Raw genomic sequence first — 18875 nt, forward strand, 5'->3', positions numbered from 1 at the left:
GTACCCGCCGATTGTCCCTGCCGCATCCGTGCATAAGCACACATGGCACGCACGCGCGGATTTGCACCCTGTTTATCTCCTTTCTCCTTTCTCCTTCTTTCTTCTTTTCTTCTTCTTTCTTTCTATTTTTTTCCTTTTTTTTCTTCTTCCTCTCTTGAAAAAATTCTTTTTTCTTTTTAAAAAAAATTAAAATAAATTAAAAAAATAATAAAAAAATTTCTTTTCTTCCATCCTCTTTTATTGCATTTGCTTGTTTTCATTCATTGCATTTTAATTTTATTTTTGTAGCTTGTTTTCCCTTCTATTTTTTAAGTTTCTTATTTTAATAATGGTGTTGGATTCTTATATTCAATTGTTGAGAATTTCTTGGTTAATCTTGGTGCTTTGTGACTTGTTTGGCAGTAATTGTAATATTTGCTCTACACACAAGATTAGTGCTTTAGTTCTTCCTGACTCATGATCCCTTATTTTTGTACCTCATCATCATTGAGTTAGGATGGGACCAAATGCTCTCATGCTTATCATTAATCTTGTTTGTGTCAATCATTGATTAAGCTTGATGCAACATGCTCTTCATGTCATTTGCCTATGCTTTGACTTTACTCTTGCATCAAGTAATAGTTGATATGCCCTTAGCTTATATTGTTTTCTCACTTATATGTTGTAGCTACTATGTATTTGAGAACCATACTTTAATTTGGCATTAGTCCCGCCTATGTTCTAATTGCTTTCATATCTTTGTTGTAGGCTTAATTTTCTTTCTTTTTCTCTCCTTTGAGGTTGGCCACCAAGAAGGAAAGGAATGAAAAAGCTTCAAATGGGGCAACAAATAAGTTCACCCGCACAACCTTTTGAAGGAGCTCATCAATTGTAGCAACCCATCCACATTGTTCTTCTTTGCATGCACCGAGGACGGTGCAAATTTCTAAGTGTGGAGAGGTCGTCCGACCGATCTCCATGGGTAACAATTTCCTTTTTCAACACCAATTCTTGATTTCCTTTGCTAGTTAGTTGTTGCATTGCATGATAGGTTGCATGTTAATTAGAATTTGTACATACCTTACCACTTCTTTCTTATTAGGATTACTTGGTTAGGGTGATGATCTCTTTTCCAAGAAATTGTTTTTAGGGCATCCTACCAATTTGAAAAAAAAAAATTGTGATAAACTTGCTTGAAGAATTTATTTTGGAACATGGTTTTCGAGCTAAGAACACAAGCATGTGAGTTTTGAGCCAATAGTGTGGTTACATCTTATAACCACTTATTTTTATTCTTGTGTGTATTATTCTCTCTCTATGATTGTAATCTTTGATTTGTTTGATTCTTTATGTCCATTGTTCCATGTATACATGCATTTATATGATTGAGGCCACCATTTCATTTTAGCTCACTTACCTAAATAACCTACCTTTCATCAACCATTATTAGCTAATTTTGAGCCTAATTAATCCCTTTTGTTCTTAATGTTAGCACATCACTACCCCTAAGTGAAAAACAATAAATGTCCTTAATTTGGATCTTTGATTAGCTTAGGCTAGTGAGGGTGTGTATCATTTGGGTATGGGAAACTTGGGACATTGGTTGAGAGAAAAGTGTGTTTTTGTATTTTTGTTGAAGATTTTTGGAAATCGGGTACGTACTCATGTATTGATTATATGTAAAACCATATGCATTGATACGTTTGTATATACTTTAAAAAAATGAGAACAAATATATATATATATAGAAAAAGAAATTAAAAAAATAATAAAAGAAACAAAAAAATATATAAAAAAACAAAAATGCCCCAAAGTAAAGTAATAATAACAATGCATATAGAATGTGAATTAAAAAGAATGCATGAGTATGTGAAAAAGAGGGAATCATGGGTAGCTAGGTTGTGTATTAGAGTTGTATAGGTTGTTATATGTGTTAGGTGAGAGCTTAGGCTAATCAAAGATACAAATTTCAAGCTCACTTTACCATATGCATCCTTACCTTTACCCTAGCCTCATTACAACCTATGAATAAGTCCTCCTGATGAATGTATGCATGCATTGAATAATTGTTGATTGTTAGATGAAAAACAAATCATGGAAAGCATGAGTAGAAGAGAATTGAGTGAATCGACCCTATACACTTAAGCGACTAGAGCGGATACACTTTCGGTGAAGGTTCGATGCTTAATTCCTTGTTCCCGGCTTTCATGAGCGTTCTTCTTACAAGTCTATTTGAACTTCATTTTGATATTTGAATTGGTAGAGTTTGTGAGTCGTTGATGACTTGCATCATCTACCCTTCTTTCTTGCATAAAGAAGACCATAAAAGAGCATAAATCTCATTTGATCAGTACAATTCATGCATTATTTGATGAATATTATGGTACACTACTTTGAGATGAGTTGTACTGAATTTCAGGTGAAAAAAGCATCAAAAATGGGTAGAAGACAACAAGAAGCTGGGCGTGTGAAACTGGCGCGCCACTTGGGAGCAAACGCCACAAAAATGCACTGGTGTGGCACGCCAGTACTAAATTCAAGGGAAAAGTCCAAGCATGCATGTGGGCGTGGCACGCCAGGGATAGGGCGTGGCACGCTAGTACAAAGTTCCAGAGAGTAACAATGGAGGACACAAAAGGGGCGTGGCATGCCAGGTTGGGCGTGGCACGCCTAACCCATCAGCTACTATGGGCGTGCCACTTGGTATCGAAGGCGTGGCACGCCAGCTCCAAGAAGTCACTTGGGCGTGCCACTTAAAAATCCAGGCATGGCACGCCAAGCTTGAGGAGTTCACAAATGTATGGGCGTGCCACTTGAGCAGTATGGCGTGGCACGCTGGTACAATAATCCAGAGAAGGGGCTGAAGGCAATTGAAGACCGGGCGTGCCACTTGGTTTCGAAGGTGTGTCACGCCAGTTCCAAGAAGTCACTTGGGTGTGCCACTTAAGAACCCAGGCATGGCACGCCAAGCTTGAAGAGTTCACAAATGTATGGGTGTTCCACTTGAGTAGCATGGCGTGGCACGCTGGTACAATAATCCAGAGAAGGGGCTGAAGGTAATTGAAGAATGGGCGTGCCACTTGGTATCGAAGGCGTGGCACGCCAACCTCTCAATCTCACTTAGGCGTGCCACTTGAGCAACCAGGCGTGGCACACCAATGCACAAAGAAACCAAAGCAAGGGCTGGGCATGCCACTTGGTGTCGAAGGCGTGGCACGCCAACCCAAGCATCTCACTATGGCGTGCCACTTGAAGGCTGAGGCGTGGCACGCCAGCTACTGGAACCAAGAAAAGATCATGGGCGTGGCACGCCAGCCTCTAGGCATGGCACGCCAGCCTCTAGGCATGGCACGCTGGTATAAATTTCCAGAGAGGGTAAAGAAGGCCAAATACATGGGGCGTGCCACTTGGATCCCAGGCGTGGCACACCAGTGTCATTCAGAGAGCAAAGAAGCATTGGGGCGTGCCACTTGAGTTCATGGGATGGCACGCCAAACAGAGGAACCACTCATTCACAAAGGGGCGTGGCACGCCAGACCCTGGGCGTGCCACGCTAGTTCAAGTTTCCAAAGGCAAAGAGAAGTGAAAAAAAGCTAGGGTGTGCCACTTGAGCTCGAAGGCGTGGCACGCCAAGGTTGTTAGTGAAGACGAGCGTGCCACTTGAAGGGCTGGGCATGGCACGCCAAGCTAGAATTGAAGAGCACGTGACACGCCACTGGAGCGCCAACCACGCGCCAGCTGGGAAGTCACACTTCTTGAGCTTCTTTTCCCTCCAAAATGTAATTTTCCTTTTTCGCTTTTGTAATTCTTTTATTTTTACTAGGAGTGGTATAAATACCCCCAAGGAGTACTGAAGAGGGGGTTAAGAAGTTAGTTTTAGATCCACTTTTACACTTTACTCTTGAGTATTTTTCTTTGAGCTATGAGTAGCTAACTTCCCTCTCGTTGAGAGAGGGAGCTCTGTTGTATTTGATGGATTGATAACAGTGAAATTCTTCTTCTCTTCATCTTCTCTTTGATTTGCTAGAAGGAATTTCGTTCTTAATGCTTAGTGTTCAATTATCTTGGGAAAGAGATTGAATGCAAAATGGGTTTCATGGGAACCTTGGGAAAGGAAACATGAAACCATGCTTGAAATCCTTTCTCACACTTGAGTAGAATCTGGGTTTTGGTGTTTGGATATGTGACATATAATCCTCCCTCTACTTGGACCTATGATGGTATGTGGTATAATCAGGGACCAAGCATATCTCTCTTCATGAGCAATTAGACCAAGGAATTGGCTATTGATCAAGATCTGAGAGATTGAGTCACCAAGGGATTGTGGCTCAATCAATCATGATTGCCAAGAGGTCAATGAGTTGTATGATTGAAGAGGATATAAGCTAGATTTGATCCAAAGAGACAACATCTCCTGATCTCAATGAATTTCCCCATTCTTATCTATCCCTTTTCTTTATAGCTTAATTTTACATTCAGCAATTCTCCATTCCCATTTACATTCAAGTCAATTATTATTCTGCACTTTACATTCTACCATTTTCATTTCTGCACTTTATTGCTTTTCTTTATATTCTAGCCATTTACGTTTATGTCATTTATAATTCTGCAATTCACAATCTATTTGTTCCGCTTGACTAATTCATCAATCAATTAAAACTGCTTGAATTTGCCAATCTCTGTGGATACGATCCCACTCTGTGGGTTATTACTTGACGAAAATTTTGGTGCGCTTGCCAAAAGAATGGATTCACCAATTTTTTGAATGGGGTGTGAATTCGACATATCAGTCGTCATATGACCTTTGCCCTATTTGCTTATATATGCTCTTGGAGATTGATTTACTTTTAACCAAGTAGGTAGAACCATATTGCATTTAGTTGCATGCATGTAGATAGGTTTATATCGTTTCTTTGCATTGAATAAATGTTCATACCCTTTTTCTTGTCCTTCTTTATTCTTAGCATGAGGACATGGTTAGTTTAAGTGTGGGGACATTTGATAGACCCCACTTTTGTGGTTTATCTTGTACTTAATTTGGGGGATTTTATCACCTTTTCCCACGTTTATTCAATAAAATAGCATGGTTTTGCAATTCTCCCTTGATTTGTGCTTAAATGTGAAAACATGCTTTCTAGGCCCTAAAATTGGTGATTTTAATTCACTTTAATTCCATTCGATGCCTTGATATGTTAGTTGAGTGATTTCAGGTCCATAAGGCAAGTATTGGATGGAAGAAGTGAGGATAAAAGCATGCAAAGTGGGAGAGCTCATGAAGAAATGAAGGAACCGTAAAGCTGTCAAGCCTGACCTCTTCGCACTCAATTGACCATAACTTGAGCTACAAAGGTCTAAATAAGGCAGTTCTAGTTGCATTGAAAAGCTAACATCCAGAGCTTCAAAATGATATAAAATTTGTCATAGTTGCCTGACGTATAGGGGTGCGCACGTGCCATGTACGTGTGCGCGCCGATGGAGCACGTGGTTCACTAAAGTGAAATCGTGGCCAGCGATTTTGCAGCTCATTTTGGGCCCAATCCAACTCATTTATGATACTATTTCATGTAGAATTAAAGCTTGGGCAAGGGAGGAGCAATTATTTGAAGTGTTGGCATCATGTAGGTTAGTTTCTAGAGAGAGAAGCTCCCTCTTCTCTCTAGAATTAGGGTTCTTAAGACGTTTCCATCTTAGATCTAGGTCAATTTTCATGTTTTCATCTTGTTTCCTTTATGATTTCTTGTTCCTACTACTTGAATCTCTTAGTTTTCATGTTAATTTTCCTTTTATGCTCTCTTTTGTGATGATGAACTCTTGATGGATTTGGATCTCTTTTATGCTCAGGATGCTCTTGTTGGATTTGATTCACATTTAATGAAATTTGATGTTTAATGTTCTCTTATTGATGAATTGAGTTATTGATTTACTTTTCTTGCAATTGGTAGTTGGTAGATTTATTATTCTTGTATTTTTACTATGCTTTCCTTTTATGCCTTCCAAGTGTTTGACAAAGTGCTTGGTTGGGCTTTAGAGTAGATTTTGAGCATTCTTGGCTTGGAAAGAGTAATTATGCAATCTTGAGTCATGAAAACCCAACTTATGTTGGTGATCTAGAGTTGTTAGCTAGTATGATTTCCATTGACTCTAATCTCTTGCTAATTTAATTAGTAGGTGATTAGGACTTTTGGATTGAGATTAGCTAGTCTTATTAGACTTTCTCTCATGGAAGATAACCTATATCTTCTTCCATCATTAGGGATGATGTAATAAGATAAATTCTTGTTAATTATTGTTATGATTAATGACTAGGATAGAAAGCCTATGATCTCAAACCCTGCCATGAATGTCTCTCTTTATTAATTGCTTTCTTTAATTACTTGCTTAATTTACTTTTTCTTGTTCCTCTTATAACCCAAAACCTCATTGCATCTTCATAGCCAATAATTGACCACTTCATTGCAATTCCTTGTGAGACAACCCGGAGTCTAAATACTTCGGTTAATTCTTATTTGGGGTTTGTTCTTTGTGACAACCAAAATTTTTTATTGGGAGGATTGTTTGTTGGTGTAGAACTATACTTGCAACGAGAATTCATTCATTTGAGATATTCTATACTGACACAAGAATTCACTCATCTGTTTCTTCCTCCCTTTCACTTCTTCGTTCATTGTTTGCTGAGTATTTTGTTCAACTGGCCTTTCTGTTTTCACGCCCTCAAGCTCCCTACCTTCTTTGCTTAAGAACGTTCGTTGGTGCGGATTGTCGGCACTTCTGTCTGAGCCTTCTCTTGTGCTTGTTCCCTTTTCTCCACAGGTTGGTATTCTTCTTCCTTTTTATGCCTCGATAGTCATCTTTATGTATGCTTTTGCATGTCTGTCTTTTTCATGCCAAGTTTTGATCTTTATTGAGTTTTCTTTGAGAAGGTTAAACCTTTTTGAAAAAGATTGCGTCTTTTGTTTCTTATCAACGTTTGTGATTTCTTTTATCCCTGCTGCTCCTATTTTAGGAAGATGTGTGCTTTTTAGGTCTCCGTTGCTATCTCCATTAGTTTGCTTTTGTTTAAGAGTTGTAAGGTTTTTTATTTTTGCGTTTGTTTCTGTGTTCCCGTCATGTTTCCTCCAAAGAATGCCCCTGGTTTTGCTGACTATTCCTTGTTTTTGTAGACCCTGGGATGCCCCTTTTTGTTGCCCTACCTCTTTGTTTATTGGTTGTTCCTTCTCTTTTCGATTCTGTCCGAGTTGTTTAGTAGTGACCCCTTGTTATCTTCCTTTGCTGTAGGTGTAGTTTGCCATATGTCTTCCCGAAAAAACATTGTTGAGTTGTCTACCAGGATCCCTGCTGGCATGGCCGACTGGCTGGACTCTATAGTCCTGATGTGTGTTACAGTGGCCGATCCAGAATACTGTGAGAAACTTAGGCGATTTCATAGGATTTGTAGTAATAGGGAGGATGAGAAGAATTATGAACTGGTGTCGCCTGACCCTGAGGAGAAGGTTAGTTTCCCTTCTTTAACTCAAGGAGAATGGCCCTTTTTCTATGCTTATGACTACTTTTTTAGTCAGCTGAATATCACCATCCCTTTTACCACTTTTGAGACCGACTTGTTGTGGAACTGTAATGTAGCCCCTTCTCAGCTTCATCCGAACTCCTGGGCCTTTATAAAGATCTTTCAGTTACTATGCCAAGAATTGAGTGTCCAACCTACCATTCAGCTTTTTCTTTATCTCTTTGTTCTGACAAAACATGGGGTAGCCAAGAAGAAAGCTTCTTGGATTTCTTTTCGGGCTACCCAGGGGAAGAAAGTGTTTTCGATGTTTGATGAGTCTTTCCGGAATTTTAAGAACTACTACTTTAAGGTCCGATCTATTCAGGATGCTCGACCTTTCTTTTTAGATCAAAATAATGAGCCAACCTTTCCTTTATAGTGGCAAAAAGATCCTGTAGTTCTCAAATACCCTTGGGAGAGTTTAGATGAGGTGGAACAAGCTTTTGTGAATGTTTTAGAGGAGCACTGGAGGAAGCCTCATTATCTGGACACAAAATATTTCTAGGAGATCCTTCCCTCCTCAGTGTCGAGCTAGGTAGTGCCCGAGCTCTTCTTTTGTGCAAAGTGTACATTTGTATTGGTTTGGGATTCTGCCTTCATCTGTGGTTGTAACTATTTTCTTGACTTCCTTTTCAGAAATGGTAAAGTCTTCAGACTCAATGAAGGCCTTCCGTAGGGCTAAGAAGGCGACAGCTACACAAAACTTGACGGCAAAGACCTCGGAAAAAGGGTCTTCTCAGGTTCCCTCGAAGAAGCCGACTTCTGACACTTTAGGCTCGAGGAAGATCATTTCGACACCACAAGTTCAGAAGATTCCATCTAACCCTGTTCAACCGACCTTTGGTGCTGCCTCCTCTCCTACTGCTGCTGGTCCTCCTCCAAAGCGGCAAAAAACTATTGGTACTTATGATCTGAATAGCCAGGATTTTGACGGCGTGGGTTTTACCACCAAGGTAATATCTCCTCATGGTAAAGTTCCATTGGATGATGTGTCCATCCTTTATCATCTGGATTTTATTACCAGCAATAGTATTCAGATGGCAAACCTGGGTGCGGCCTTATTTCGTGTTGTCCAGGATTCTCCAGTTCATGCGACTAAGGCCTTTATGAAAGATGCCAAGTCGGAGTTTGATAGAATTAAGGGTTTGAAGGATGAACTGGATGCTAGGGTGGCTAAATTAGAGTTGGATGTGAAGAAGGAGAAATCCCGAGCTACTGCTGCTGAGGCAACTGCAAACCTGGCTGAGGAAACGGCAAAAAAATACAACGAGAGCTACACCCGTACCTATGGCGAGCTGTTGGAAAATAAGGAAAGGCTTCAGTCTGCCCAGGCTAATTACGCCGAGCTCCAGGGTCACATGGTGGATAGTGTGACCGATGCATATGAAATTTTGAAGGCCCAGGTCCGGGTTCTTGTCCCTGAGCTCGACCTTATTTTATTTAGTCTGGATAATATAGTGGAGGACGACAAGATCGTGCCTGCCTCTGATGATGATGATGAGGGTCCTCCTCTTGTGCCACCAGGGAGAGCCTCAGCAGCCTCAGCTTCTTCCGTCCTTTCAGAGGTCGACCATCCAGAGCCTGAGCCTGATGTGCAGATTCTGAACTGGCCGGATGGAACTGTTGATGATGTCCCGATCTCGACCATTCCTCCTCCCCTAGCCAAGGATGCTACTACTAGGGAGAATTTGGATCCTCTATAACTTTCTGTGTTTGCATTATAGTCCGACTTGTGGACTTTTGAACTTGTTTATGTGAATTTGGATCCTCTATAACTTTCTGTGTTTGCATTATAGTCCGACTTGTGGACTTTTGAACTTGCTTATGTTTTTGCCAGTCCTATTTGTATTTGACTTTTTCTGACATTTGGTTGCTTCTTTGCAACCTTTATTTTGAAAAACAAACATTTAAACTAAGGCAGCCTTTGAATCTTTAGTGCTTTGAAGGATGCGTTTTATGGAATGTTAGTTAAACCTTTGATACTTGTAGGTTTACCTTTGCAACCCTTGAGGTTTTATAGAGGTTCGGTACTTTCTTGTCCGACCTCTTTGTAGTGTGAGTTTTTATCCTTGCCTTTTTGGGTCATGCCTTGCTTTGAATTTGTGTTGTCTGTCCTCTGCTTTGGCGAAGTAATCCCGGTGGCTTGGTGTCTGGGCTTTCAGTAACTTGTCCGACAACTTTTTAGTGTTCTATAGAACCTTTTTAGTTAGTTTGAACGACTTCTTTGTAGCCTTATTTCGAGATTGTTCCTTTGTTGATCAGAGTTGTTCCCTTTTTAGCTGAGCACGTTTGATCCTCAGGTTGTTTTCAACCTCTTTGGCTCTTATTTTTTCCTTAAGGTCGTGCTTGCTTTACGAGGTCGCCCCTTTGGTTGATGTTTGACGTGAGCTTTTTAGTCATGTTCCAACAACTTTTTAGGTAGTGTTTCAAGGGGAACTTTTTCTTTATAGTTTGTTTGGACGACTTTTTAGCTCTTGTTTGTGCTTTTGCTTTTTAAGTAGTGTCTTTTTTGGCAAGATTTGTACTTTTATAGCTAGGCACTTTTGAGCCTTAAGTAGTTTTTCAACCTTTTTGGCTTTTTCGTTCTTTGAGGTCGTACCTCTGCCCTTGTCGACCTGTACGACTTCTTTAGTTGGGCTTTTTAGTCATGTTCCAACAACTTTTTAGGTAGTGTTCCTGATGAGGAACCTTTTCTTTATAGTTTGTTTGGATGACTTTTTAGCGCCGTTTCGACTTGTGCTTTCGCTTTTTAAGTAATGTCTTTTTCGCAAGACTTGTACCTTTCAGCGGAGCACTCTTGGCCTTTGCTATGCTTCTTTGTCCCTTTTCTGTGATCCTTTCATTGGTCCAACTTCTATGTCGGGCCTTCTTAAGTTATTTTTAGTAATCAATTTTTAGTCAGACCTCGTTAGGTCGCTTTTTATGGGCTACTTTTTATAACTTCTTATATTAACTTGCTTCTATCGCTTCACCTTGCCGACTTCTTTATAATCAGACGATGAATTTTGCGTGAGCTTAGATTAATGCGTCTTGGTAGGAAACTTTTTAGGGAATTGGTGACTTTTATAATAATGAGGTGAAAATAAAAATATAAGTATGTACATACGAGTGCTTACCCTTATAGGTCGGGCGGTTTCTTAGATCTCGGCCTGGCGCCTCATTAAGAAACCTTTTTAGGAAAAAGAGTGCGCCTTGTCCTAAGATCTTATTTTCTAACTATAGTACCTTCTTAAGTTACAGGCATGCCATGATCTTGGTAGCTCTCGCCCTTTGAGGTCGAACACCTTGTAGTAACCTTTCCCCAGTACTTGTGCTACTCGGTATGGTCCTTTCCAGTTAGCTGCTAGCTTCCCTTCTTCTGACCGACCTGCTCCGATATCATTTCAGATTAGGATGAGATTATTGGTGGTGAAGCTTCGCTAGATTACTTTCCGATTGTATCTCAAATCCGTTCGACGCTTTAGGGCTTCCTCTCTAATCCGAACTCTTTCTCGGACTTCCGGAAGTAGGTCAAGCTCTTCCCTTTGAGCTTGGGAGTTAGTATCTTCATTGTAGAGGATCATTCTGGGAGATCCTTCTTCTATCTCCACACTTCCATTCCATAAGCAAGTCGGAATGGTGATTCTCCAGTGGTTGAATGTGGTGTTGTTCGGTATGCCCATAGGACTTGTGGGAGCTCTTCAGCCCAAGCTCCCTTGGCATCCTGTAGTCTCTGTTTTAACCCGGCCAGTATGACTTTGTTGGCGGCTTCCACCTGTCCATTGGCTTGTGGGTGCTCTACAAAGGTGAACTGGTGTTTGATTTTCAAGTCAGCTACCAGATTTCTAAAGCATGTGTCGGTGAATTGAGTACCATTATCTGTGGTGATGGAGCATGGGACCCCAAACCTTGTGACAATGTTTCTGTATAGAAATTTCCGACTTCTTTGGGCGGTGGCATTAGCTAATGGCTCTGCTTCAATCCACTTTGTGAAGTAGTCTATGCCTACAATGAAAAACTTGACTTGTCCGGGCCCCTGGGGGAAGGGTCCAAGGAGGTCGAGCCCCCACTTTGCGAATGGCCAGGGTGAAGTAACGCAGATGAGCTCCTCAGGTGGAGCTATGTGGAAGTTGGCGTGCTTCTGGCATGGTGGGCATGCCTTGACAAACTCTGTCGCTTCCCTTTGCATGGTCGGCCAGTAGAAACCAGCTCGGAGTACCTTTTTGGCAATAGCTCATGCCCCGAGGTGATTGCCGCACATGCCACTGTGGACTTCTTCGAGAACTTCCCTTGCAACGGAGGTCGGGACGCATTTTAGGAGGGGCGTAGAGATTCCTCTCCTATATAGGACGTCCTGTACCATGGTGTAGTACTGTGCTTCTCGTACTAGCCTTTTTATCTGCGGGAAGTATTTCCGATTTGAGATAGTTGACTATAGGAGTCATCCACCCCTGGTCCTGGTTTGATATATTTAGGACCTTTTTCTCTTCCATGGTTGACGAATTTTGTAGTGTTTCTTGGATGAGGCTTCTATTATTGCCCCCTGGTTTGGTGCTGGCTAGTTTCGAAAGTGCATTAGCTCAGGCATTTTGTTCACGGGGTTTGTGTCGGACCTCATATCCCCTAAATTATTCGAGCTGTTCTTTGGTTTTTTCAAGTTATTTTTTCATAGTGGGATCCTTAGCTTGATAGCTCCCTTCTATTTGCGAAGTGACTGATTGGGAGTCACTAAAAATGGTAAGTCTTTGAGCTACCACTTTCCTAGCCAGCCTCAAACCAGCCAGTAGTGCTTCATACTCAACTTGATTATTTGAGGCAGGGAACTCGAACTTTAAGGAGAGCTCAATTTGTGTTCCCCGATCGCTCTCTAAGATGACGCCTACCCACTCCCGGTTTTGTTTGAGGAGCCGTCCACATAGAGGCTCCACTCTGTGGGGCTGCCCGGGATGTTAGTGTATTCTGCGATGAAGTCGGCTAGGTACTGAGATTTGATAGCTGTCCAGGCTTCATATTTGAGGTCAAATTTAGATAACTCAACTGCCCATTGTAGGATTCTTTTAGCTGACTCTGTTTTCTGTAAGATCCCCTTTATGGGTTGGTTAGTCTGTACTCTGATGGTGTGAGCTTAAAAGTATGGTCGAAGTCATCGGGAAGTGAGTATGAGGGAGTAAGCGAACTTTTCTATCTTTTGATAGTTCAATTCAGCCCCTTGTAAAGCCTTACTGATGAAGTAGATGGGTTGTTGCCCACTTTCGTCTTCTTTGTCTAGTGTTGATACTATTGCCCGACTTCCTACAGCGAGGTATAGTATGAGCTCTTCGCCTTCCCGAGGTCGAGTAAGGACGGGTGGTTGCCCCAGAAATTTCTTGAAATCTTGGAAGGCTTGTTCGCATTCTGGGGTCCACTGGAAGGCTTGCTTGCATTCTGGGATCCACTCGAACTTCTTTCCCTTCTTTAATGTTGCATAAAAGGGGAGAGATCTTAAGGCTGATCCAGCTAGGAACCTAGACAAAGCCGCTAATCTTCCATTGAGCTGTGGGACCTCTTTGACACAGGTCAGACTTTTCATGCAAAGTATGGCCTGGCACTTATCTGGGTTTGCTTCGATTCCTTTTTGGGTGAGCATGAAGCCCAAGAATTTGCCAGCTTCTACCGTGAAGGTGCACTTTGCGGGGTTAAGTCGCATATCTTGCTTTCTTATGGTGTCGAACACTTTAGTGAGGTCGGATAACAATGATTCCTCACTTTGTGTTTTTACCAGCATGTCGTCTACATAAACCTCCATTAGCTTTCCGATGTGGTCGGCAAAGACTTTGTTCATCAATCTCTGGTATGTAGCTCCTGCGTTTTTGAGTCCAAATGGCATGACTATGTAGCAGTAATTTGCTTTTGGGGTTAAGAATGATATTTTATCTTGGTCGGGTTAATACATTGGGATTTGATTGTATCTCGAGTAAGCATCCATGAAAGAAAGGTACTGATAGCCTGACGAAGCGTCAACTAGTGTGTCGATGTTTGGGAGTGGGTATGGATCTTTTGGGCAGGCTTTATTGAGGTCGGTGTAATCAGTTAACATCCGCCACTTTCCATTTGACTTTTTGACCAACACCACATTGACTAGCCATGATGGGTACTTTACCTCCCTTATGAACCCTGCCTCCAACAAGGCCTGTACCTGCTCCTCTACAGCTTGCGACCTTTTTGGGCCAAGCTTCCTACGTTTTTGCTGTACTGGCCGAGACCCTGGATATACGGCTAACTTGTGGCACATTTGTCCGAGATCAATACCAGGTATGTCGGCGGCCTTCCATGCAAAGAGATCGGAGTTATCTTTTAGGAGCTTTATTAACTGTTCCTGTAAGTCTTTTCTCAGATTTGCCCCTATAGTTGTTGTTTTGTCTGGAGTGTCTCCAATTTGAACTTCTTGGGTTTCACCTTCTGGCTGAGGGCGGAGTTCTTTGCGAGCTCGAATTCTCCCGAGTTCTATAGTATTGGTTTCTTTTCCTCTGGGGTCACCTTTAAGGTTTAGACTTTCATTATAACAGCGTCGCGCGAGTTTTTGGTCTCCCTTTATGGTAGTTATCCCTTCTGTGGTTGGGAACTTCATGTATAGGTGTGGAGTGGAGACCACCGCGGTGAGCTGGTTCAGCGTTGTCTGACCTATTAGAGCGTTTTAGGCCGAGCTTACGTCGACTACTATGTAGTCTATGCTTAATGTCTTAGACTGAGTTCCTTTTCCAAAGGTTTTGTGAAGTGGGATGTACCCTAGCGGTTGAATTGGAGCGTCTCCAAGCCCAAATAAACTATTCGGATACACTCTGAGCTCTTTTTCTTGTAAACCGAGCTTGTCGAAGGCGAATTTGAACAGGATATCCGCGGAGCTTCCTTGGTCTACCAGTGTTTGATGGAGATTGGCATTAGCTACTACGATTGTAATGAATACGGGGTCATCATGCCCCAGGATGATGCCTACAGCGTCTTCTTGAGTGAAGGTAATAGTGGAGAGGTCGGGTGACCTGTCCCCTCCTCCAACATGGTACACCTCTTTGAGGTGTCTTTTACGGGATGACTTAGAGATCCCTCCTCCTGCGAATCCACCATTTATCATGTGAACATGCCTCTCAGGGGTGTGAGGGGGACGTTCAGCTCGTCCGACCTCTTCGTCCCTTCTTCGCTTCTTTGGTTCATCTGTTTTGTTGGCCAGGAACCTGTCTAGTCTTCCTTCCCGGGCTAGCTTCTCTATTATGTTCTTCAGGTCGTAACACTCATTAGTAGGGTGTCCGTAGACTCGGTGGTATTCGCAATACTCTGTCCGACTTTCTCCTCTTTTATGCTTAATCGGACGAGGGAGCGGGATCTTCTCAGTGTTGTATATCTCTCTGTAGACATCCACAAGGGACACTCTGAGGGGAGTGTAATTGTGGTATTTTCTAGGTTTTTCAGTAGGCTGGCCTTCTTTTTTCCTGGACTCTTTGTCCTTGTTCCAAGGTGGATAGGAGAATCCGGATTTTGAGGTTTCTCCTAGTCGAGAGTTCTCCTCCATATTAATATACTTTTCTGCCCTTTCTTGTACCTCGTTCATAGATGTTGGGTGCTTTTTGGATATGGAATGGATAATGGGTCCTTCTTGCAGGCCATTGATGAGACCCATAATGGCTGCTTCTGTTGGCAGACTTTGTATGTCCAGACATGCCTTGTTGAATCTTTTCATGTAGCTGCGGAGGCTCTCCCGATCTCCTTGCTTAATCCATAACAAGCTTGGGGCATGTTTGGCTTTGTCTTTCTGGATAGAGAATCTAGCTAGAAATTTCTTGGCGAGGTCATCAAAGCTTTTTATTGACCTTGGCGGCAAACTTTCGAACCACTTTATTGCCGTCTTGGTCAAGGTGGTCCGGAAAGCTTTGCAACGGATTGTGTCTGAGGCATCCGTAAGATACATCCGACTTCTGAAATTGCTGAGATGATGGCTCAGATCAGACGTACCATCGTATGGGGTCATGTCAGGGGCTTTGAAGTCCTTTAGAACTTTAGCTTTCATGATCTCCTTTGTGAACAGATGTTGGCCTTTGTGTGGGCTATCTTCATGGCTGGTTCGAGTGGTCTTGGTTTTGAGATTGGCTTCGAGCTTTAGGAGCTTGTCCTCCAGCTCTCGACGCCGTCTGGTTTCTCTCCAAAGGTCTTGTTCAGCCTCTCGCTGCCGGTCGGCTTCTTGTTCAAGTTGTTTAAGTCAATGCTGCTGCTCACGGATAGCTTCCAAGATTTCGGTGTTTGGGGGTTGTTTATCTCCCTTATTTTGAGGCATATCCTTTGGTATGGTATCCGTGTTCTTGTGCAGTGTTTTGTCTTCCAAGCCAGAGTTGTGATCGTTGTCAAGGTTGTCCTCCATGATGGTGGGATGACTTCCAGGTTTCCCGGCAACGGCGCCAAGGTTCCGTGGGTTACCTGAAACTGAAGGTCGATCTCAGACAAGATCTTCTGTGCTGGTCGATGCTATTACGTCTGACTTGTTGATCCTTGAGATGTTGCTGATCCTTGATCACCGGAGGGGGGTGGTACCTGCAAGAGACTCCGATGCTTAAGTGAGCATGGGCTTTGAGCAAGTGTTTTTGGTAAAATCAGAGTATCGTGTTATACCTGGGTGCTCCAGTGTATTTATAGTAGTGTGGAGTGACCTTCCTTGAGATAATTTTAGTTATCTTATCTTTATCTTTGAGTGAGTCACCTTATCTTTCAGGCCAGCCGCCTTTAGAGTGGGATGCGTCCTTTGATCTGGGCCTACTTGGGCCTCTATGATGGTTTGGCCGACCACTTTAGGGAGAGGTCAGTGTCGACCAACCTTTACAAGAGGTCGGTTGTTTTGACGTCGTCCAGTCAGGATGAAGCAGCTCGACCCAGGGTATGAACACTTGCATCGACGGCGGCTCGGCGACAGTGACAAGCCTAGCACGACGGTGACGGCGTGAACGGTTTCCCCCACAGCGAACCAAACGCGGACAGAACAAAGCTGAACGGCGGTAAGGTGCGATGCCGGCGCGGTCTCCCCCCTTCCTTCTCATCTTCTTTTTCGTGACTCCCTCACTTCCTCGAATCTCTCTCTATGCCTGTGTCTGTGTATACGCTTGTATATTGGTTGTGTGTGGTGTGTGGTGTGTGATGTGTGCTGTGAGTGTTAGGAAAAGGGTAGGGAATGGCGGTGATGAGTGACGGTGAGAGTGAGTGAATGTGGCTCATTAAGGGATGAACGGGTGTGGAGGAGGGGGGTTACGTGTGTGTGGGGGGTTGGGTAGAAGGGGTTAGGGTTATTGAAATTAGGGTTTGAATAGAGTTTTAATTTGAAACTAGATTTAATCCAATATAATTAATTTTAAGAATACTTATTTATTTCACAAATTACAAATCATTATTAACTAAATACTCTAATTTATAATTTGGAGATAAATAAATAAATTCCCTTTTAGTTCATAAAATTAATCAAAACTTTCAATTATGTAATTTAAATCATGTATAAAACTCTTTTATCTCAAATTATTAAAACTTTAAACTTTAATTAATCAAAAACCCAAATCATTAATTTCAATAATAAAAAATATCTAATTGTAATTGAAATTTGTATAAATCCAAATTAATTTAAAACTCGAAATCTCATAACTTTGGTTTATTTACTTTTTAATAAAAGTAACTTTCTAAAATAAAACCATATATATAAACATAAATATTTCATTATTTATTTTTTAAAAATCTGAGGTCTTACACAATCGATACTTTGAGTGCTTTGATTTCTTGATAATTGTAGGTGAATGATAGTAAAAGAGAAGTAAAGCAGGAGTAAAGAAACACAACAAGAAAAACACTCTCTAGGAGATAAAGAAGTGGCATGCAACACACCATAGGGGGCGTGCCACACATCCATATATCCAAGACAGAGAGTTGGGAACCTAAAGGTGTGGCACGCTGGGCCAAACCTCTAGAGAACCAAGATTGTTCACAAAAGCTAGTGTGCAGCATGCCAAGTAAGGGGCATGCCATAGGTCAAGAAGAAGCTTCCCATGACCAATGCAAGGAATGGGCGTGCAACATGCCAAAGCAAGGAGCGTGCCACACACCCAACAAGCCTCTAGGACCACCATTTTGTGGCGTTCAACACGCCAATTAACGAAGGCGTGTCACTCTTGCATGCCTTCGAAGGATCATTCAAGCTTGAAGATGGCGTGCAACACGCCAGGAAAGGGGCGTGCCACACGCCCAAGACCAACCTCTCAGGACCTTGATTGAAACTGGCATGCAACATGCTAGCAAGGGGTGTGTCACACGCACAAAGAATGACCAACATTGAAGTTGGCGTGCCACACGCCAACGCAAAAGCATAACACGCTGGGCCAACTCTCCAGTGGCTCAAATTTAAGGCATTTCAAGGCACAAAATTGGCCTGCAACACGCCAAGAAAAAGGCGTGCCACATGTCCAAAAGAAGATGTCTCCAAATGAAGTTCAAAGTTGGCATACAACATGCCAAGAAGGTGACGTGCCACATGCCCAAGGTGGACCTCCAAGCAGGGACGGATCCAGAAATGATATTATGGGGATTATTAATATTTAAATTAGACTGAACTTTTATTTATATTAGAATAATACTAAATATTTTTTAAAAAAATAAATTATACATAATAACTTATTACTATTAAAAAAAGTTGGGGGGTCGAGGCCGCCACTCGCCCCCCTTATGTCCGTCCCTGCCTCCAGGATTGCACAATTTCATGGCGTGCCACACACTAAACAACAATGTCGTGCCGTTTCTACACGCCTTCGAAGCCTCATCCAATATTTAAAAGTTGACGTGCAACATGCCAAGATTGGACATGCCACACGCCCAAAGTGATTGCTTCCAGGGACTTAAGAAAATTGGCGTGCATCATGCCAAGAGTTGGGCGTGCCACACTCCCAAAGAGGAGGTTCCCAGGGCTTAAAAGAAGATTGGTGTGCAACACGCCTAGAGGTGGGCGTGCCACACGCCCAAGGTGACCACTCCCAGGGGCTTGAGAATATTGGGTGTGCAACACGCCAGTGAGTGGGCATGCCACACGCCCGCCCATGAACCCACAAACTTCAAGTTATCACTCAAGCCCACATTTGAATTGTTGAAGGATTAGATCATTAAGCTTTGGATCTGAATCACACTGAGAATTGAAGATTAATTGTGGAAGATTTGATTTCATTAGATTTTAATTTGAATTTGAATTTTAGGTTTTGTTTTAGGTTTAATATAAAAGGATCCTGAAAAAAACTTTGACGGGACCTTTTGGCCATTTTTCATATTCTGTTTTTTATTTCAAAACTTAGCATGAGTCACTAATCTTCTTGGTATTTTAATGAATTAA

This window comes from Arachis ipaensis, chromosome B10, assembly GCF_000816755.2.
Source record: "Arachis ipaensis cultivar K30076 chromosome B10, Araip1.1, whole genome shotgun sequence".
Lineage (NCBI taxonomy): Eukaryota > Viridiplantae > Streptophyta > Magnoliopsida > Fabales > Fabaceae > Arachis > Arachis ipaensis.